The 22,959-nt window shown below is 34.8% G+C and overlaps 1 long non-coding RNA gene across 1 annotated transcript; it reads left to right on the top strand.

The window, feature by feature from the left end:
• Nucleotides 1-513: 513 nt before the first annotated feature.
• Nucleotides 514-22,259, top strand: LOC138710221 (uncharacterized). Its single transcript, XR_011335181.1, has 3 exons — nt 514-3,089; nt 11,131-11,308; nt 15,276-22,259. It is a non-coding gene; the product is annotated as an uncharacterized lncRNA (long non-coding RNA).
• The last annotated feature ends 700 nt before the right edge of the window (nt 22,260-22,959 follow it).

Below are 22,959 nucleotides of genomic sequence, written 5' to 3'. Positions count from 1 at the left end.
TGCAGGTGTTACATGTTGTCTCTTCTCACTTATAGATCTCTTGGATATGGAACAACAAGTTTTGATGGTGAAATCATTGCAATAAGTGAAAGTCTCAGAAATCTTCTATGCCACATCAATAAATTTAGGAATGCAGTTATATTGTCAGCCTCCAAAGCAGCTATTCTATCAATCGTCTCTAAACACACACCTTCATCTCAAACAGCAGAAATAACTAAAATACTCTCTCAATTATTATCACTCAATAAAATAATTGTATTCCAATGGATACCATCCCATTGTGGAATCCTGGGAAATGAGAATGCGGATGCTTTAGCAAAGAAGGGCAGCACTGCTACTTACAGACCTGTTACTAAATCTACGTATTACTCTGTGAAGAGATTTATTAAATCTACATACTTAGACTTCAACAAACAAAATTTGATAACTCAATCCCACGGGAAAAAATGGAACTCTCTGCGTCAAAATCCACAGTTAATTCCCAATTTACCACTCAAATCGTCTGTAGCTGCATTTAGATTGGCAACAGGCCATGATTGTTTGGCCAAACACCTGCATAGAATTGGAATATATTAGTCCCCTAACTGCCCATTGTGCAACTCAAACCAAGAAATGGATTCGGAACACCTCAAAATCTGTGCTTCAGTGACTAGTCATGATAATATCTTTGAAAAATATTGGAGTGCAAGAGGTCAAATGACTTTATTGTCAGACACCTGGCATTAGAAAACAACAACAACAACACTCACCTTTGGCACGGAGTAGCCACAAAGATATGTGTGTGCAATGCCCAGACTGAAGACTGACACAATCTCCATGACCTTGCGTATAGAGCATCCTGCAATCGGGAAAACCTGTAAAACTTCCTATAGCTTTGCCAGTTTTCAATTCCATTACAGCAGTTTCTTGATTTCATCAATTTACCTTATTTATCGAAATAGAAACATCAATTTTGAGGCATACTTATGACATTTCACTAGTTTCTGTGGCCTCTCACAAACATTTCAAGACATATTCCAACATTAATAAGGAACATTTAAATATTTCTGCTGATGCCCAGTTCACTCTCTCGTTGTACAATTTAAGTTCTCTGCATTGATTGATGATTCAGTAATATAACTGTATAAAATGTAGATATAAACAAATTATATTATTAATTAAAGTTTTACAATTTAGAATATTATGCATTTATTGTTTACAATAAATTATATTGTTTGAATGTAAATTAAACATCCTTCAAGAGCTTACTTATATATTTTTGTGAATGTAAACACATATCCCTTCAAAATGATCTGATGAAGAGAATTGAGAAAATGCATTGGGTTGTAACAAAGGGCCGCGGACAGTCCATGGCTTTATAGTGTAGGGAGAAAAGACTGATGTCCACGATTTTGAATGAAGTAGGACAGAAATCTGGAAAAATGCAGTAATTTGTAAGATAGTGTTCAAATGATACTCAAATGGGAGCAAGATAATAATAAATTTCTAAATTATAGACATCAGCTCAAAGAATTTTGAGTGACCACAAGGGTCCTGAATACAATAAACATGTACAATAATGTGATGTGATACATTAAAGAGTCCACACCTGTGGAGTAACGGTCAGTGCGTCTGGCTGCGAAACCAGGTGGCCCGGGTTCGAATCCCAGTCGGGGCAAGTTACCTGGTTGAGGTTTTTTCCGGGGTTTTCCCTCAACCCAATACGAGCAAATACTGGGTAACTTTCGGTGCTGGACCCTGGACTCATTTCACCGGCATTATCACCTTCATATCATTCAGACGCTAAATAACCTAGATGTTAATACAGCGTCGTAAAATAACCCAATAAAATAAAATAAATAGATACATTAAAGAGAAAAGAAAGTTAATTGTTGAAGGCAAATATAAGTTGATTAATTGAAATAGAGATGATGTAATATTTGAAGACAATCCTTGATAATATTTATAAGAATAGACATTACATAATCAAAAGGAATGTGAAGTTCCTTAAGATAATTCCATGTGAATTTTGTTTTTGAACCTCTACTGCCAAACAGCAAACCAATGACGGACCATTGTTTAAGAGGGACGTTGTACTTTTGAGAAAGATACGGCAGACAAGGTTCATATATGGACTTCTTCTCAATATCAACCTCGGTGGCCTGATTTAGGTTTCTTTCGACTGACTAGGTGATAAAATTTAATTTTTTGCTACTGCACAACAAAGAGGAAATTTCTAAAAATATGATTTCACACAAAATCTCGGTAAATTTTTGTCGCAGTTGTATTTCCGTGGTGCAGTACTTAGAACTGCTGCAAATGGTAGAATTGTTATTTCTCTCTATGTGGATATAATACCAACGTTCAAAGATCATTTTCTTTGATGAATGGTCAGTGGATACAAGAAAGAAACAAATTATCACTGAAGTTAGTAAACGCATCTGCAGATAGAGTATAATGTGAACTGCAGTTAGCTTCACAACTCATCCTTCCTTCTCTTCACAGTTCTGAGAAGTATGAGAGGTTCTGTGACATGAATGGTGTTGTGCTAAAATAAATGGTAATGATGTAAATTGCATGCCAAATAATGTGCTAGATAAGGTAAAGTGTATTACTGAAGTGGCCAGTCTCATCCACATTAAGTAAACAAGTGATAGTAATGTGAAAAATAAATGATATATACAAGTTTCTTATAAATTCCTACGTTTTTTTCTGTCGATCAAATTGACTTGTGAATCATGTACTGGTTTCTTTGTTTCTTCATTATGGCAACCCTAGTTTTAACAAGTTTCTATTGTTATGGCATTCGTAATGAGAAATAAGATCATTTAGTATTATTTTCATTTAAAACGCCCCTGTATTCGACTGCATGATATTTAGAGTGCAAGTTCCCTATGAGCTTGAAATTTCCAAGATAGTAATTTATCCTAATATTAAAATTAAATACCAGTCCTAGGGAAAAAGTCTGATTTCAGTAAAGGCATAATTTTATATCCCTTGTTTTTACATCTTGATCCCTTGTTTTGTTGTTTAGTCAACTGTCCGAAGACAGGTCACAAGTGATACCGACAAGGCACCACCTATGAAGCAACTAAGCCAGGAGATAATTGGTAGGTGGCTAATTATATCTTTTAATTGTTGTATTTTTTGTTTTAGAAAATCGTTCATTAGCTGTTTCTTTCCAGAATTCATCAAATTGTTGGAGGATAAATTTTACATAATGGGATCTACACAAGTGGAATCTAATTTATGAGAATTATATCTTGAAATATTGTTCCTCTCCAATGAAGTGTTGCTATGAGACTGTATTGCATCGTACATTATTGGAAACATAACTTTTCGGCTTGGTATCACTGCCTTGTATTGAATTCTTCTGATTTTTAATTTCTATCAGAGCTAGATGAGATTTTGTTTTGAAGTATTTGAGAATATGTTGAGGAATCGACATTTTCAGACCAATGCTTGACCTCATAAAATGGTGTTAAATCATTATATTTCAGGAAATCAGAATAGGCGTACATTTTGTCATCAGAATTATGGTTTTTCTTTCTGTTTGCAATTACTTGATTTTGATTAGTAGACCTACAATAATCATTTCCCTGTCGGACAGCTTGTAAATTAATATTTTTTGCCAATCAGTTTTTAACCTTTAACATATTTACTGAATAGAGCAGGGAATAGAGTGTAAAGCAGCAAGACTTAATAAAACAATACACATCTCTATTTTTCGGCTTTAGTGTTGCTCCCATCTAGTGTCAAAAGATTCTATTAATACGAAAACTGTTACACCACTGCCACCTGGCGAGTGAATTTCTAACTATTTACTCAGGTGAAAGCTTTTGATAGGTTAGGTTCTAGACGCAAGTTGTGCGACATAGTTGCCTACGCAACAAACAAACATGGCATATGAAGAGTTAGACCTGAAGTCCATTCATAACATGAGGCGCACAGTTCCAAAACCCTCTAAATCCACTTTTTCACCAAAATTATTTTTTATCTATTTATAGTAAGGATTAATGCACTCTATTGACCTATACTTCGATAATGTTCAAAAGAGCTGTGCATATAGTGAAAAAATTCATTTGAAAAATAGTTACTTTTCCAATATCCTCTAAATACCAAGCGACTTTTCCAATATTCTCTATAGCCAGTATCTATTGTTTGCATATTCTAGTAGTGCACTATCGTAACGATTTTGGAGTTTACCGAAGTCTTTTGAAACGAGGAGAAGCTATCCATGACTTGCAGTTGCAAAGAAAACAGTTTGGGGTGACAGTAAAAAAGGAGAAAATTCAAGATATTGATCAACTTTTTTCAAAATATTTCGGTCCTTTGTGGAAAACAAACAACGATCTGGAATTTTATGCCCATCTCATCAATGAAAATGGAGAGCAAGCAGAGGAAGCAGAAGAAGATGAAGGAAACATTTTGGCCACCTGAAGCTGTATTAGTAAATGTCAATTTATAAAATGATTGTTCAAAGTAAACCCTGGACTGAGTTCTATTTTTTATTGCTGGAATTCCATTATGATATTTGTGGTTATTGCATACGTCTGGATATATTTTTGGTCGATGAAAGTGATGACCTGAAGCTGTAGGAGCAAATGTGTATTTATAAGGAGATTGTTCAAAGTAAATCCTGGACTGAATTCTATGTTCTTTATTGCTGGGATTCCATTGTGATATATGTGATTGTTGCATACATTTGAAGATATTTTTCTCTTGGAATTCAGCTCAACAGTGTTCTATTAAGAGTTGAGTAATGATTACTTTCGTATGTATTCGAATACGTAGTCCACCATATCCAAATTTGTAGCATGATTATAGATTATTTCTTGAGTAATTCTTTATCTTCAATCTGCATTATTATTTACGTGAATAGTATAATAATCAATAATATCCTTGTAACGCTTCTATAAATAAATATTGTGACGGCCACGTGAGGTTCGATCTCACGACCAACGGAGGAAGAGCTAAGTCGGCCGTGTTTTGGGTGGGTTGCGCGCGCATCTGCTTCCTGTGGCATGTGCTGTGGCTTAGGGAGTTCGAGTGCAGTGGACCGCAGTTGGGGGACCTGAGTTCGAAGTTCAGCGGATCGTCTCTAAAGGTATGGGGTTCGAGATTCTGTGAACGCGAGTGACCGAGCTAGAAGAACTAGCCAAGACAAACGAGCTGTGAACTGAGAACTGACAGTTCTGTGTTGTAAATAGTGCTTTGTGAATATTAGTTAAGATTAACAGTTCATTGTTGTTCGTAATAGTCCAAGTAAATTGTCATTGTCGTCAGTGGAGTGCACTAACGAATACTGTGTTACTGTGTGGAGAGCAAATCCCATTGTTGACAGGAGTGAAATTAAATTGTAGAGAGTGATAATTATTGTTGCTTTGAATAAATGTTACATTGTTGAGTTGGAATAAATTTACAATATGTTAGCTGAAATCTACTAAGGGAGAGACTAGTGAAGTGCTTTGTGTGGAGTGTGCCATTGTATATTTGCCAGCCTAGATGGCACAAGCGGTAGGGGCACGGAACGTCTCTATCGCTTGGTCTGAAAGGTTGTGGCTTCGAGTCCCACCTTGGGCATGGGTGTTGTGTACATACTATTTTAAGAAAGCGGAACACAGAAAACAGAGAGAAACGAAAAAGGGGGTAAAGAAAAAAATGGATAAAGAGGGAAAAAAGTAGAGTAAATTTCTACAAAATATAAAAAAAACAGAAACATGGACATTACGACGAAATGAAGAGAAACAAATAGAAGCATTTGAAATGTGGATATGGAGAAGAATGGAGCGTGTAAAGTGGACAGACAGAATGAGAAACGAAGTTGTGTTGGAAAGAGTGGGTGAAGAAAGAATGATGCTGAAACTGATCAGAAAGAGAAAAAGGAATTTGTTGGTTCACTGGCTGAGAAAAAAACTGTCTACTTAAGGATGCCATTGAAGGAATGGTGAACAGGAGAAAAGTTCGGGGCAGGAGAAGATATCAGATGATAGACGACATTAAGATGTACCGATGATATGCGGAGACCAAGAGGATGGCAGAAAATAGAAAAGATTGGAGAATGCTGGGTTTGTAGTGGATGATCTGCGCATGGGCAGAACGATTGAATGAGTTGAAATCTTTGTTTTCATAGGCTTCATCTCGTGTCTAAAACTTGACATATTTAAAGTTCCTTTCCCATATCTGCTAAATACATTTTGTTCCTTTCCAATATCCTCCAAATAAATATCGAGTTCCAAAACCCACTAAATACAAAAAAGAACATTAATTTTTGGCAATTTGGTTTATAATATTTATATGAAAAATTATATTGATGTTTTCTACTTTCAAGTTAAATTCACCAGAAAAAAAAAATCAGTCATTTCAAAATAAAAATAAAAGCAGTAAAAGTTTTTTTCGTTTCCTGAAAAATTTGCTCGAATCGATTTAGAGGGTTTTGGAACAGCACGCCTCACATGTTTGAAGATAACAGTGATGCTGACAAAGATTATCAACCCAATTATGGTGATCTGACTTCATCAGGTAAGTAATTTTTGTAATAAGTATATTTTAATGGATGATTTCTTATTTTTAATTGTATTTTTTGCAAAGTTTATATAATGTGACGCTTAGGCAAATTTGTCTCTTACATTTTTTCAAAACCCATAAGAAATGCAGAGGGTTAAGCACTATTTTTGGTGGATATTTTCAGTTAATATTTTATAATGTAAGCAAGTTTAGCTCTATTTGCATGCTTAAAAGTAGTATTTTACGAAATCAAATCTATTAAAATCCCTTGATGAGGTTGGTTTGGCAAGCTTAGTGCTAAGTACGAATAATTGTTGTTGTTTGGCTAAAATTTACAGCTTATGTCACCACATGTACCATTTTATTTTGTCATTTTAGATGACTATGGAGTTCGAAATGGCATGTCTTCTCAATCATATCAACAATTTTCTCCCACAGACAACCAAAGTTCTTACACTCTATAGTGACAGCTGTGGAGGGCAGAACAGCTCTCTTCTTATCTTACGTATTGCCAAAACCATCCAACCCTTCAAGTGATCAATCAAAAATTTTTCATTCCTGGCCACAGTTTTGATATCTGTGACATAGACTTTGGAGTCATCGAGAGGTCTAAACACTATCATGAAGAAGTATATGTTCCTGAAAAGTGGGAAAGAGTAATAGCTGATGCGAAGAAAAGAAATCCAAAATTTCAGGTCCATTGTATGACTAGCAAACTATTCTATAGTTGAGATACTTTAGAAAATGAAATAACAAACAGAAAAATATCAGAAAATAAACAAAAAGTGGAATGGCTCAAGATTCGATGATTACAGTTTCGGAAAGATGAACCCAAGAAACTTTTCTACAAAACATACAGTGTGTCTGACTGCATAGATTTTGATGTGGTTGATATAGCACGGAAAGGGCTCTGAGGGTGCCCATCGCGAAACTTTTCTCAGAAATTGAAGTTCATGTATCCCAGAGGTCGGCCAATCACGAAAGAGAAGAAGAAAGATTTAATGTCACTACTCAAATATATCCCTCCAATTTACCACTATTATTACCGAAATCTGAAAGTAGAAGGAGAAGGTTTCAACAATCCAAACATGGAAGCAACTGACGGGGATAATGAATAAAGAGTTCCGTATTTTTTTTGTGTTCCAAAGATTTATAGTTCGTAACTTTGTTAATTAGTCCAATAAATCGGTCATCATACCACTGACCTGCAATGATTTTAATGTCTTATACTTTTGAACCTAACTTGCATATCCCACTTATTTGGGTTTCAAACTTTTTTTATGAGGGCCAAACTTGTCTAACATTGCCTATGCCACATGTTTGGGCTTGAAATATAATTTCTTTTAGGGCTAAACTTGCCTATCATTCGTTTTACAGTTAACACATTTCTGAGTTAATGATATTTTTCAACTTACTTTTTTACATGGACTAGATACATACTAGATTACGGTAAAAGAGAAATAATTTTATTTTGACATGTGATTATTTAAAAAAATGACGTCCAAGTAGACTTGAATAACTTTTCAGTGTAATTGTGGTTTAGGCAAGTCTGGCACTAGGCCACTCAATATTGTTAAATTTAACATGTGTTAGGTGATTAGCATAAGTATTAAATGTTGTATATCTGTAAATATTGTATCGTTTTATTACAGAACAACTATTTCAATTACTTATTAACATATTTATTACGAGGCTTATAATTTATTGTGTCAATTTCTCTGGGAATTTTTGAGACAAACATAAATAACAAAAAGTATGAAGACTCACATAGTTAATACTGCTTCATCCATGATTTTAAACATGTGAGTGCATTCACATGCTCCGAATTAAGTGCCGCTCTATGTTTAGTAACAATGTTTCCTGCATCACTAAACACGAAAAACTTTTTTTCTGTCAAGCACTTCTCCACGATCGTTTAATTTAAATCCTAACATTTCACCAAGTTTGCCTCTCAAATTCTCATATGACATAATGGAGTTTACACTTTTCACAAACCACAGAAAACTGATTTTTTTTTTATCAAACTAAACACACAACCTTCATATACCAACTCAGTACAGAAACTGCAACTGCAAAAGTACAGCAGTCGAAACAGAAGACTGGCCCCTGTTGTAATTGAATTACCAGATTTTAAAAAGAGAAGAAGGTAGTTATGCTCTCACTTGCACACAGTATAGACATGGCTATTTTGAAATGGATGAGGGAGACAAGCCCAGAAAAGTATGTATTTCATATGCTAGGAAGATGAGCTGACAACAAGGTGGAAGTTTTCTTGGAAAACCATAAAACTTAATAAGGGTTTCGCATTGTGTTTCAACTTTCAATAGAGATAGACTAGGTCACTGTCCTCATATTTCCATCTCTTTTTGAAGTGTTTGTGCAAAGATTTTCCATACGCTATCTGCTTTGCAATAAAAAAAATAACAGTATTATTGTGCTTTTTAAGTAAGCAATTTCCGAGAGAGGAATATCGATTAAATATTTTTGATCGATTAATCTTACAATCTTAGAAATTGATCAATTAATCGATTAGAGTAATCGATTAAATCCCACAACACTAGTTTTAAGCCCATATAGCGACCGAACAATGAACAAATGCATTTGCTGACTGAATTCGGAACATGTGGACGGTACAGCGAAGGTAAACCAGTCATTTGGTTTGTTTTGTATGTGATCCATTGCTTGTCAGTACATCAAAGGAAATTGGTATTCGCTGTGGATGGGATTTGTCACTTTTTCGTAGTTTGTTGTAGCAGCAGACCGCAGTGGTTAGTATACCTAATTTCACAAACCAGTAGTAGTATATCAAAACTGGAATGGATTGAAGAAGATGTCATCAACAAAGGGCCATATTTACGCATGGACCAACATGAGCCATGGCACTGGATGGCAAATTTTTGGGATCAGTACCATACTCAAGCTGTGAAAATTTGAGAAATTTTATAAACATGTGCATTTATGACAAACATTTTACATTAAATTTTATATATCCGAACAATAGGTATTTTTATACTATATGCGAACAGGATGTAATTAATTAACTAATTAGTAAAAGGTAGTAAGGTTGTCTGATTATAATATACCAGTCAAGCTTTATTTCACATGTGCGTCACATAATTAAAGCTTGTAAGTTACCGTACTTAATTTTACATGGCAGCTCATAACATCTCAAAGCAAAATAATACTTGTTCTATGCAAAAATTGGTAACTTATTGGTTAAATACCTGAAATTTTATTATTATTATTATTATTATTATTATTATTATTATTATTATTATTATTATTATTATTATCATTATTATTATTATTATTAGTTGAAATGAACTAATGCATAAGTTACAGGTTTAAAATGACTGTCTGCAGTTGTTAAATTATGAAGTTTTAAGTTATTAGTATTATCAAGTTCGGATACGAAAAGAATTGAGGCTGAATATAGAAAACAGTGAAAACTTAAAATAATTAGAAAAGAAACAAAAAGTGCTTATGTAGTAAGACACACAAAATCGAGTTGTTCAAAATGAAACTGAGGTATTTTTTCAAAAACTGATGTGAGTACATCGTCACTGTTATGTGATACATCTTCTAAACTAACAATAAGTACGATAATGAAAGTGAAATGAATGGCAGTATTGATCAGCACCCATGTAATTAAAATAATGACTGATGAGTATGGAAATGAAATAAGTAAAATTAGATCCAGCATTCTGAGCAATAAATGAAGTAACTAGAGACTATTTCACCAGTCAAGGAGTGAAACAATAGGCCCCTCTAGAAGATTTCAGATCCAACAAAAAGCAGGGCAGTGATCGCTGAATGTACTGTAATACATTACTGACATTTAAAGTTATATTTAATTTTATTTCTTTTGTATTATTTTCTCTGTTTTACTAATTAATTCCATTTGAATATTGATTATTCGATTCTCTGTCTTAATTTTGACTAATTTTCATAATAAATTATTTATGTCGAAGGGGCAACATTTCTTTAGTTGCCTGAGGTGGCAAAAATTTTAAATACAGTCCCGCATCAACCTTATTGAATTATATCGGGACCAGGAAATTTTAGGAAAAATCATGGAACTTGGCTGTTTGGAAACTTCGAATAAACACATAAAACTTGTATACGAATCCTCTGTTGCCAGATATTGAAGTGTTAGTGCTAATCTTTCATGAACAGGTATTGCTTCTCACCAGTCTGTCTTTCTTGCAAAGTGTTAGCCTATTTTGCATAGTAACATTTCAAAGTCTGTTGCTGAAATTCGACAAAGTTTTAAAACTATCCCACTGAATTTAACGTAAGTAATTAAACAAGTCAATGCTTCTATTCTATAGCAATTGCGACTTTTGTATAGTGGAATCTGTCACAATCACCCTTTATTTTTCAACTTTATTTTTGTTAGACAGCCCATAATAACTGCTGCACTTACTATAATAAATCGTCTACCATTATTGCGAATTACCAGCAAACACGAATGTTCCCTGACCATTTGCTGATTATTTGTATGTTGCTCCAAACAGTGAAAGTTCGCTTCACTATGTTCCCTATGTGTGTACGCACCTTTATTGATGTCACTAATGAGGTTCAGACCTGTCTTCGGACAGTTGATAAACAAATGTAAAGTAAAATATTGATGTTTGCATTAAGGAACGCACTCGGGACAATTCTAAAGAGGCAGAAGGCTTCCGTGAACGGTTCAATACTCGCAGTGCAGAATATGTGGAAGAAATCTTGTCACCTCACTTTGGTGGCATATTGCAGTTTGTGAAGGAAGGTGAAGTGCTGGTTGATAAGGGACAAGCAGATGAACTGAAAAATCATGAAAGTGAGTATCTTTGTTGCATATCATTTAATTTTGTTACTGCCACTATAGATATTAGATACTTCCAACATGTTGTTATGGCTGGTTCTACCGGTCATCAGTTTTATTATGATCAGTTCTGACACCAAAATTATTGTGGCTCTACTTGTGTAATCAGAAAGGTAATGGTCGAGCTATTATCTTAGATTGGTACTGCGTTTACAAGATAGGATCTTATAAAGTACCTGACAGTGGCACTGTCGTCAACTCTTTTGAAACTCATTATCGGAAGTCTTATTTAATAACATGCAAAATTATGATAAACAATCATGCGAGTCATACAAACGCTTCATAAGTTGATCTGGAGCTGTCGAGATTTCCTAGCACGAATCTGTTGACCACTGATGATGGGTCCTTCAACAAATTCCAACTTTTCTTCCTCTCGATGGATAAAATTGCTAGATTACAAAGCCTTGTGCTTGACATGGCTGTCCTGGTGTAAGTTTTTATTCGTCGTGATGCAGAAAAATTCCTTTCTGCGGATGCAGTCGTGATGGGACAGATCAGTAGGCCTATAATTTGTAAAACTTGGAGTAGTTCCTGGAATGCCAAACCCATGTTTATGTTCTGTAGTTTAGAATATAGGTCACACACATGTTTTGATTTAATATTCACAGGGAACACTTTCTCTAGAAGTTCCTTGTTTATGTTTAACACAAAATTTGAAGATCCATACAAGTCAGTCAGTTCTGGCAGCATCTTGAAGTTCATGAAATCAGAAGACTTTGGATCACCAACTGATACTGCTTCGCAGAAAACAGAATTTTCTTCAAACCATCTTTTCATTTCTGATATGACATTATCAAGTATATTATATAAACTTGCTGTCAGCAAAATCTTATCTTGTTGTTCTGAATTGGAACTCTTCAGCATAGCGTCACCATCATCAGTAACGAAATAGTCTCTTACCAGAGACTGAGGTGATTGATTTAATTTAATTATGGTTTATTTAACGATGCTCACAACTGCAGAGGTTATATCAGCATCGCTGGTGTGCCGGAATTTTGTCCTGTTCTTTTACAATTTTTCTTCGTTTCGGAGCTTTGAAAAGTTTTCTATCATTGCCTTAATGAGGGACGAACATTTACTAATATCCATTTTTGAAGACTTAGGTTCTTCCGATAATGAATTTGCAAGAGCAAGAACATGGTCTAAATAAACCAAATAAAATAAGGTGTCAATGAACGCATTTTTGACTTCTTATCTTAATTATTGCTCTGGATCCATGGTTTATTTTTGATGTTGAGTGTTTTCCGTGAAAAAAAAAAAAATTAAAAATTCACAAATTTTTTTGGGCCCAGGCCCACCTAGCCCACCCGTTGGCTGCGCCACTGACGACAATTTCATTACTTTTTGCACTGTTGAGTAAGAATGCAATGATTATTTTTTGCACTAAAGTAAACAAGGTCTTATTTGCAGCTTGTTTCAAGGACATTCTTTCAGGCTTGTGTTAGTTGTTCCAGATGTTGTCTTAAAATTAAGTCATAAGTCACATGGAGGTATCAGAAATAACAGAGAATATAGCTATGCAGAATGCTAGTACAAAGAAAATAAAATTTTTTGATGTACTTCTAACTCATCGAAAGGAATACAGATCATGAGTCAAATAAATTACAGAAGACGCTTGTTTAAGTGTTGAGGATTGAGATGTTCTCAGAATATTTTACTTATAGAAAGGAGTAGATTAATGAGCGAATGAAATCTAATGGCTTCCTGTGCTACATAGAATGCTCACCTGACAGGACATCATTGTAAATACTATGAGGTCCTACAAGAAATATTAGTTGATTTTTTTTAATTAGTACAGCATAAGTTTTGGGTATTTCAGAAGTGACGCATGTATTTGCGATAAATTTAGAACCAATATATCTCAACTTGAATTAGAAATAAACAACGATAAAGATGCAACTCAGGTACACAATTTGAATAGGCAAAAACGACAGTGACTCAAAATGAACTACATAAGAGGAAAAGAGATACTTTGTATGAGGTAAAGTGTTCTGAATGTTTGGATACCTTTCAAGTCCAGAAAGTCTATGATTAAGGAAGCAATTTCTATGGATTACTGGAAGAATCTTTCAATTCTTAAACTTTCAACAAGTGAAGCATATTACTGCAGGCAACTATAGTCTTTTCGTGCTAAGTCCATACACTTTCTACTGGAAATCTGTATTTTGTACACATGATGAAACGGTTTCGAACAAAGTGCATGATGAAGTATGCTTAATGTTGCGGTATTCCTGTTTTGAAATTTTGCGTGACTATGCATGAATTCAACATGTTCTGTGAATCCTGCTGATGACAGAATAACAAATTTTATTGTGATTCGATTTTTCCATTTCTTAGTGCATATAGTGAAGAAATTTTGTTTGTTGGCAACATTTCCAAAAAGAGGTCATTCGTACCTCAAGTGCAATAATAATGTAGAATTTATAAACCAGAAGATAAGATGTGAGTTTCCTGACGACTAGTGACATGAGATTGCTAACCCTAGGAAGGAACCTGAACCATTCTTCATAGTTGATTACAAGATAGAAGAAGTACTTTATGGATGGGGAGAATTTCTGAATAGCTACTGCGAAAAGAAACCCCTTTCACCTAGAGGTCCATTGCAATCTACAATGTAAAATAAGATACCGTACTAAAAATGTGTTCCTGAGTATCATCAAGCGGACGATATGAAAGCTATATAGTGAGTTTCTATTTTATTTGTCAAAATTATTTTATCTTTAATTTTATTTATCGCATTTTAATTTCAAATGCTATTAAACATCCAAATTAGTCTATAATAGTCATTTTCTAACATTATTTTAATTATATTTCAAGCCACTAAAAAGAAATCAGAAGAAGAACAATGCGAAAGAGTTGACAATCTTCCACTGCTTCATATGATGACATATTTCAAGTCCTGCACTGTGACGTCGTGGTCTCAGACGTTCTGCCTAAGACTTGCATTAAGGAATGCGTGCTGGTTTGAGTCCTCATGGGGAAAGAAATTTTCTCATGAAATTTCGGCCAGTGTTTGGGACCGGTGCCCACCCAGTATCATGATGCACTTGGGGAGCTATGATAGGCAGCGAAATCCGGTTACAAAAGCCAGCTATAATGGCTGGGGGATCATCGTGCTAACCACACGGTACCTCTATTCTGATTGGATGATCGTCCACCTGTGTTTCGGCATGTGGACGTGAGGCCAGCAACTGGCTGGTTGGTCTGGGCCCTTGATGAGCTGTAGCGCCAAGGATTATTAGATTTTAAAACGGCAACATTCAATGACTTTCAAATAAAGAAGCAGTTCTGCAGTCCTGCAGTACAAGACCAATGAAAGGAAAACGAGAATTATATTTTGAAATTATATATAAAACGATCAAAAGCAAATTAAATGTTTGAGGTAGAAGTGGTGTTTCACTATAATGTCTGCTGTATCCCATATATCTCGAAGATTCGTATTTGGAACTTGATCGTTCTTATTTTGGAAGTTTACATACACATTGTTTGTTTATATTGCATTTTCCATTGTTGCCATCCAAATTTAGAACAAAATGGCATTGTATAATTAATAAGAAATAATCGTTCTTTACATTCCACCACGTCAATTTCTATTAAATACACATATAACTAAGTACTAAAACTTTAAAATTCGTTTTTTTTTTTCGAAAATTTCTAAAATGGACCTTGATCGTTATTCCTGTGTACCCTTCAAATGTTAACAGAAAATGAGAGAATTGAAATTCTGATGATAGGATTTGATGACACAAAGCATAGACCTATACAACAAGAGGTATGCCACCTATTTCTGAATTCTCTCATTTTTCCTGATGAGTGATGACTGGAACTTGAAAGCTCAAAATTTAGTAAACATAGCCAGTCCTAATGACTGTATATTTTGCAAAATGTTCTGAAAGATTAAAAGTTTATATCTTCTTTCCAGAAAAAGCATTGGCACTTGTTCAGTCTTTCTCTGCGGGATGGAAACGGTCTTTGGAGGAGTTGAATCGAGAGATCCTGTCTTCATTTCCCAATTTGGTGACTGGTTCCTCACTTCTGCAGTTGGCTCTCACCCAGTACTATCACCGTTCCCAAAAATTATTAACACCAAATACTCGTGCGCAGCTGACGAATATTCATCACATCAAGGTGGAGCTAAAGAAATACAAGACAAATTTCTGAAGATATATTATGGCTGCTGTGATAGGTAAATGAGGGAATAGTTTGATGAAGAGCTTAATATATTTAAGTTAGGAATATTTGACTTTTTAAAATTAATATATTTAAATATTTGTTAGATCTGAATTGTGTATATATAGTCACTGTTTAATTAATCATATATGAACAATTAATGTGTTGATATAATTTTTGTTTTAGTGTTTGAATGCTAGATACCCATTTGCAGTAATGTGGTTCAGGTGTTATTTATGAATTATTTACAAAAATGTGAACAAGATTTAAAATTGGATTCATATCATAGTTTAGCATTGTTCTCAAATCATGTGCGACAATCATACTGCTTTTGTGGTCCTTCAGTTTGTGGAAGTTGTACCAGTTAGTGTCTGCAATGTTTGAACATGAGAGAGACAATAAGACATTAAAAATTTCGCCTTATTTCATATGAAAAACTAATCGCAAGATCTGTGCTAAAATGCTTAAGCGGTTAAAACATGAATGGGTGGGAGGGGAGAACAGAGAATATTTTTTAACTAGATGGAACAAACACGACAGCCTCCTCCTACATTGGCAAATATCGAACTTCGTTGTACTTGACAAACTTGAATCAAACATAGCGCCTATAATGCACAATGCTAATACCAACTGTATTAAATTAATGTAGTGTAGCAAGTTTTAACAACGTATACAGGATGTAAAAGGAAAGTTACAAGCCTCGGTGGTAGGTAGATGAGTACTATGTGATCATATTTTGTTAAATAAACCCATGTCCAGAAACACTTTGTTTACATGCTAGCAGCTCTGAAATATGGAGGAAGACATAGGCAGTACAGATCACAAAAACTAGGAAAGAAGTTGAAAAGGCAATTGAAATACTGTAAGTAAACATTATTTTAATCAACTACAGAAGATGCTCCAAATGGCTGCCACCAACTTCGATACATTTTGTGCATTGCCTGGTTATGTCATGTCGAACTCTTGGAAATATTCTTGGCATATCTCGGATGACTCCAGCTGCTACTTGAATTCGTGCCACAAGATCTTGTTATGTCTCCATGGGAGTCTCGTACACTAGGGTTTCCATGTACAAAGAAATCCAATGGTGTCAGGTCAGGTGAGCGAGGGGGCCAGACTATTGGGCATGGGTCTCTGGACATGGGTGCAATTTTAATTTTAATTGTCTTTTTTACTGTACTTCTTTCCTAGTTTTTGAGATCCGTACTGCCTATATTCTCCTCCACATTTCAGAGACGCTAGCATGTAAACAAAGTGTTTCCAGACATGAGTTTATTAACAAAATATGATCACTTAGTATGCACCTACCTACCACCGAGGCTTGTAGCATGTATTTTTTTACACCCAGTATAGTGGAGGGGTATATGTTCATATATCCTAGTCCGTAAGATTTTTAAATGAAGGAATAGCATGACTACTGAGCATGTACAGCTTATGAGTGAGAGGTGTTTTGTCTGAATCTGTGGCAGAAAGCCTGTCGAAGTCACCATTTCAAGATATATGAAGTAACAGACACTTATCTCTTTTCTTCTCTGTAACTTGTCTCAGGTCAGTTCTACAACATTTGTCCTAATAAACTTTTTTGTTCCTAATAAGATAAAGAATAAAAAAGGATAAGGGTATATTTTTTATACCGTTCATAATTTCTGCGATATTGCTGAATGTGTGGAAACTAATTTAATTATCATCATACTCGTCGTCATCATAATTTTCAGGTATTAAGCCTTGCATGACCAGTTCCAAATTTCATGAATAGAATTGTTGTACCCACCTCTTCTTCAGTCTGCCAACATATCTTCTATCCTTAAAATTTAATGTTAATTTCATAATGCGGTGTTCCTGTATCTGACCTCCATATTCCTTCCGGCATTTCTGTATTGGTGTATATTTTTTTTGTTGATTTGCAGATATTGAGTTCTCTCCTGATATTCTTGTTCCTGTTCTTGTCTAGTAGAGTATATCCAGCAACATTTCTTAAAAATCTAATTTCTTCGGCCTCAATTTTTCTTTCCTTATTCTTGCTTAATTCCATAATTCTGAACTTCACTTTAACTGCCATTAGTTCATACAGTTTTAGTTTAGTTTCCTTTCCAGTATTCTTAAGCTATCTTTTTATTGTGCCGCACACATAATTAAATGTAATTTCTCGAATACCCCACGCACTTTTCTTTCCAAAATATACAAGTAAAAAATACGGGTACGTGGCTTATTCTAAGTAAAGTTGGCAACATTGCCCAATTTTCCTCCTGCTCAACTCCTAAGGTGATAGTACATACCACTAACTTTCCACGTGAGTATGTCAATATTGTTAACATTGTTAATTGGCATTTGAATTAGCAGTACAGGTGTCAGAATCAAGTTCAAGTGTGATAAATGTATAGTTTGTGTGTCTTATATTTTCAATTCTCAAAATCAGTACCATTTTAACCAAACTCTTCAACCAGATCATAGAGGGTGATACTATTCCACCAGAATGGACCTTATCATATATAAATGCAATATACAAAGAGGAACCCAATGAATTATCGAGGTATCAATGTTTTGGCATCAGTGAGTAAGATACTCAATAAAATAATCAAGATACGATTGGAGTCTTTAATACAAAATAAGATATCCAAACAGCAAGCTGGATTTACAACAGACAAATCCTGTGTAGACCATATATTTACAATTAGACAGATGATGGAAAGAATGTTAACCAAAGGAAAAGATATACATTTTATCTTCATTGATCTAGAAAAGGCATATGACACATTACCAGTTAATCGACTTTGGACTGCCCTACAAAAAAACTGGAGTCCCAAATCCTCTCATAGACCTCATAAGGAGAATGTATAAGTGTATAGCATGTGTCAAAATGGGGGAAAATCTATCAGAATTTTGTACTACAAAAGGTTTGAGGCAAGGGTGTGGAATGTTACCAACTTTATTTAAAATCTTCCTAGAGAATGCCTCGAAGAAATGGAATGACTCATGCAGAGATATGGGCATCAATATTAATAGCCATATGTTGCATACGTTACTATTTGCCGACGACCAGATAATAGTAGGACAAGATCAGTAAGATATTGAGTATATGTCCAGCAAGCTTGTAAGTGAGTATAGACTACACGGATTGAAAGTGAGTTTTATGAAGACAGAATATATGGTTGTTGGAGGGAAAGGAGAGGACTTGGTTGTAAATGGTGTAACAATTAAGAATGTCAGCCAGTTTAAATATTCAGGATCAGTTATAGATAGTTCTGGTACTTGTGAAAAGGACAATAACTAGAAAAGAGAAAAATAACTAGATCCTTGAATGGTGTCCTTTGGAACAGAGAAATGACAAAAGCAACTAAAAAATGTATCTTGAAAACAGTGGTAGAGAGTGTCCTTATATATGGGTCAGAGTTTTGGACTTTGAATGACAGATGGAGGAAAAAGTTGGAGAGCACTGAGATGGATGGGTTACGTCGAAGTATGAGAATGTCTCGGTTGCAGCATGTAAGAAATGATTTTATTAGAGCAGAGATGGAAGGAAGAGAAATTGTAGTAAGCAGGACTGAAAAACGGATACTGCAGTGGTATGGACAGGTACAAAGAATGGAGGTGGAGAGATGGCCCAGACGGATAATATATTGGTCCCCCACAAGGACAGAAGGAAAAGAGGAAGGACTCGTTTAAGTTGGTGTGGTAGTGTGAAAAAAGTTACGATTAAATTCGACTTAGAAGATGGACAGTGGAATGATAGATCCTTATGGTGGACAGGAATTAGAAGCAACCACTGAAAAGTGGATAGCTGAATTAAGAAGAAAATCAGTACCACTAAAGTATGAGATTATGATCCTTTACTTACAGCAAAAATCTTAAAATGATCAAAGATCCGGAGGTACATGGAAATCGTAATGCATGCTAATAATGTTTCAGGATATCATGTTAAGATTAAGACGACAGCTGACATGTGTGCAGTGTGTGTATGCATAAGATCGGTTTGAAATGCGTCCTATTCCAGTACAAAATATATTAATTTATTAACTGAACTGTATTTGTGTTTTAATTTATCGTGAATACATTTTTTTCGAAGTTCCATTTTTTTAATTTGTGTTTGTTTTATTTTTATTTTTTTGCCTTTCAAAAGTGGGGTGTGCAGCTTATGCGAGGACTTGAAGTATTCGAGAAAATATGACAAATGTATTTATAATGTCTTCCTTGTATGGCTCTTATGGTTGTGAAAAGGACACCTTTATCTTACAGTACGGTTATTTAGTCCTGGCAGTCGCTGGCAGTGTGTGCCTGGGTCAGACGAGTCCATTTAGTTATGCCAAGGGATGTTTGGGTTAGTCAGTCGCTTGTCTTCAGAGCGATCGGATGTCATGTGTGCGGTATAGCGGTATGTTTCTAGTACAGTTAAGCTTAACTGCATTCCTTTACTGACCGCTCACTCTTATCTCTACTCCTATTACTTCCCCTCTTTTGCCTCATCGAGCTGTCAGGACTAAATAATCAGTCTGTACATCTTTTCTTCTTTCTCAATCTTTTTCAATCTGCCATCAATTAAATTTTTGCAAATATATTATTATTATTATTATTATTATTATTATTATCATCATCATCATCATCATCATCATCATCATCATCACTACTATTAAATGTTGCGTTATACCTTTTTGTTTCATTATAGTCCATAATGTGATTTTATTAAAATTATCAAAAGTTTCTTTAAAATCCATAAAAACCGTACATGTTATGTTAAACTCTGATTTTAATTATTTGATTTGATTCTGCATAAACTCTGCATTTTCAGAATCCGTCTTGAACTTCTGAAGTAGTATATTAATATCTATTATTATTTCGAACTAGTTTATTTTATTATTGTCGCATATGTTTTATAATACAACATATTATATACAAAATGCTGATTCCTCTGTAGTTGTTATATTAATTTCTGTGCCTTTTTTTCAGTTAGGTATATGACCGAATTTTAAGATATGTTTAATAGATTTAATGTGCGGTAGGCCTACTTTAATTAGTTGCAAGCATATTTAATTAGATCATTATTAATATTATCGGCACCAGAGAGGTCTTATAAAGTATAAACTATTTGACAGATTTTGTTCATATTCAGTATTCACAAATCAGTTTATCTTAGAATGATGCACGTGAATTACAATCATTTTAGCAAAGAAATTAATAGATATTTATTTGAAATAAATAATGGAATAAAAAGGCAGTCAACACGAAATTGACTGCATTTTTTATTTTTCTTCTTGTATGAGATGAAATAAATAAAATAGCTGCCATGTTTGTCCCTAGACTTTTTTGGCTTTGAATAGACTAGTTTTACACACAACAGCACTCATGGGCATTCTCACTGACAGCAGTAGGAGATGACTTGCATTATCAAAGGAAAGGGATCTGTACCCCATTTCTAGTAGTCGACAAGTCACAGGTATTTTCAAAATTATGCACTTCTCAGAGGTTACAATCACGGTTCAGTGATGGTGTCCACTTCAGTTACGGAGTCCATGTAGTTTCCTATGACATGGTCGAAATTCTCCTATCTGAGGAAATTCTCCAAGTCTGATAATGAGCGGCACTTGTACAATTATTGTGGACATATGTCTTTAGTTTGCTGTTCTCTGACAGTACAGTCTCAACTGCTCCGTAAATCTTTACGATTCTTCCCAGTTCTTTTTATTTTTGTTGAAGTTATTGCATCCTTAGCTTATTAACCCATGTTGGTCTTCACTTTCACGCCTTCTGTCGAAAATTGTTATTTTTAAGATCAGTAAAATATATTTAGTAACAATTTGTCCCTTGATTTGGGACAATGCTCAGCTATTATCCGTGTGTGTGTATTTGTGTGTGCGAGTGTGCATGCATTTCAAAATTTTAACAGCGCTGCTGCTGTTTCAACAAAGCTAATATGCAGTACTTAAGGAGTTAGGTACAGCTTACAGGATTAAAAATGTTTGGAAATATTAATTTTTTTCCTCCATTACTGTATCTTGTACAATAATGAAAATTGGGATATGTAAAACACTGTCCTTCTGCTATATGAAAAAAAAATATTTTTACGATTTAAAAAAAATATTTTTTCTTCAAAATTCAAAATGGTGGCAATTCTCTGTACAGTGATGAAGCATTTCCCTCATAACTCATAAACTTGTTAACTTTTTCATGTTCTCTCCCTTTTATTTTATTGCTGAAACTCATGTTTACAATATCATGCTCTTTCAACTACAGTCCTTAATAAATAATATTTTTTTTATTTTGTGTGAGAAGAAAATACTGATATTTGACCATATTTTAAATGAATTTATTTTTTATCAGACAATCTATCAAAGGTAGAGAAGTGATTCTGCATCATATTGTAGATATGACATGCATAAATACATACAAAACATTTCATCACAGAATGTTGGATAGTTTTTGAGTTATGAGGGAAACGCTTCATCCGTGCACAGTGAACTGCCACCATTTTGAATTTTGAAGAAAAAAAAATGTAAATATTTTTTTTTAATCGTAAAAGTGAGCTGGAAGTATCCCTCAGTGCACAGATGCATAATATTAATAAAGAATGACTGGTAGAATGCGAGTGTAATTAGGTAAACATTCCAGTTTAAGTAATTTTACATGCAGTGTAAAAATGAAATATGAACATGAACAAACGAATAAAGAAACCTCAATAAAAAGTAGTTTACATTTTCTTCTAAGTTTTCATGTAAAATTTCACCCTCGGGTCTAGGAGAGATGGCGGTGCGCAATTTCTAATCACTAGATTGTGCACCAATATGCCTGGGTTAAATCCCATATCTCTGCGCAGTGCATATGTCACTGTTGATTGTAATTCGTCCGTCGGATGGGGATGTTAAGACTGGCGGTCCCCTTGGTGCTATTCGATAGGAGTGGGCTATGTGCTGGCACCAGGTTTCCCCTTCTCCTTTCCCCACCATCATCATCATCATCCATACCCTACACTACGCTTACACATACACTCACCATAGTACACATCATGCACAATGTGGCCTGCCGAAGTGGTGTGCAACTTGAAAATGGGTCACAGTCCTGCCATCTATCCGAAATATGCGAAACTCGAATCACGCAAGTGAAGTGGGTAGGCATTAGATACACATATATTTTCTGAAAATGTTGTATACATTGTGTCTAATGCCTACCCTCTTCACTTAACGTGATTCGGGTTCCACATACTGCAGATAGATAGCAGGACTGTGACCCATTTTTTTTTTCAAGTTGCACACCACTTCGGCAGACCACGTTATGCATGATGTGTATCTGTGAAGAGTTATGTCGTCTTTTTTAGGTGAGTGTGCGTGTAAGTGTATTGTAGAGAATGAGTGAGGAAGGGAGAAGGGGAAACCTGGTGTGGCTTGTAGCCTACTTCTATCGAATAGCACCAAGGGGCCCGCCAGGCTTAACGTCCCAATCCGATGGAT

This window comes from Periplaneta americana, chromosome 12 (genome assembly GCF_040183065.1).
Source record: "Periplaneta americana isolate PAMFEO1 chromosome 12, P.americana_PAMFEO1_priV1, whole genome shotgun sequence".
In the NCBI taxonomy this organism is placed as follows: Eukaryota; Metazoa; Arthropoda; class Insecta; order Blattodea; family Blattidae; genus Periplaneta; species Periplaneta americana.
This window is presented reverse-complemented; position numbering and strand designations above follow the sequence as displayed.